Here is a 265-nt window from a genome sequence, read left to right as displayed (position 1 = left end):
GCGTTTATCTGTTGATGACCTTTTGACCTCCTGAATTCTGCAATGAGATTTTCGGGTCGATTCAGCCGAGACGGCCCGAGTGGAGTTTCATGTAAATGTTTCGTACGGAAAAAATAATCGCGTCCGGCCATGCGATTCTGCGCTGTATTGTTGTTTTATTCTTTACTGATTCATGATTATACTTTAATTGTTTTGTGTATTATTTGGATAATAGCAACGATTTCTACCGCCACCAAGGAGGTTATGTTGTCTCTTATACACATCT

Source organism: Anneissia japonica, unplaced genomic scaffold, assembly GCF_011630105.1.
Source record: "Anneissia japonica isolate Jap-2015-1 unplaced genomic scaffold, ASM1163010v1 scaffold3434_len466720_cov178, whole genome shotgun sequence".
NCBI lineage: Eukaryota > Metazoa > Echinodermata > Crinoidea > Comatulida > Comatulidae > Anneissia > Anneissia japonica.
The sequence above is the reverse complement of the archived record's forward strand: the minus strand, read 5'-3'. Positions refer to the sequence as shown.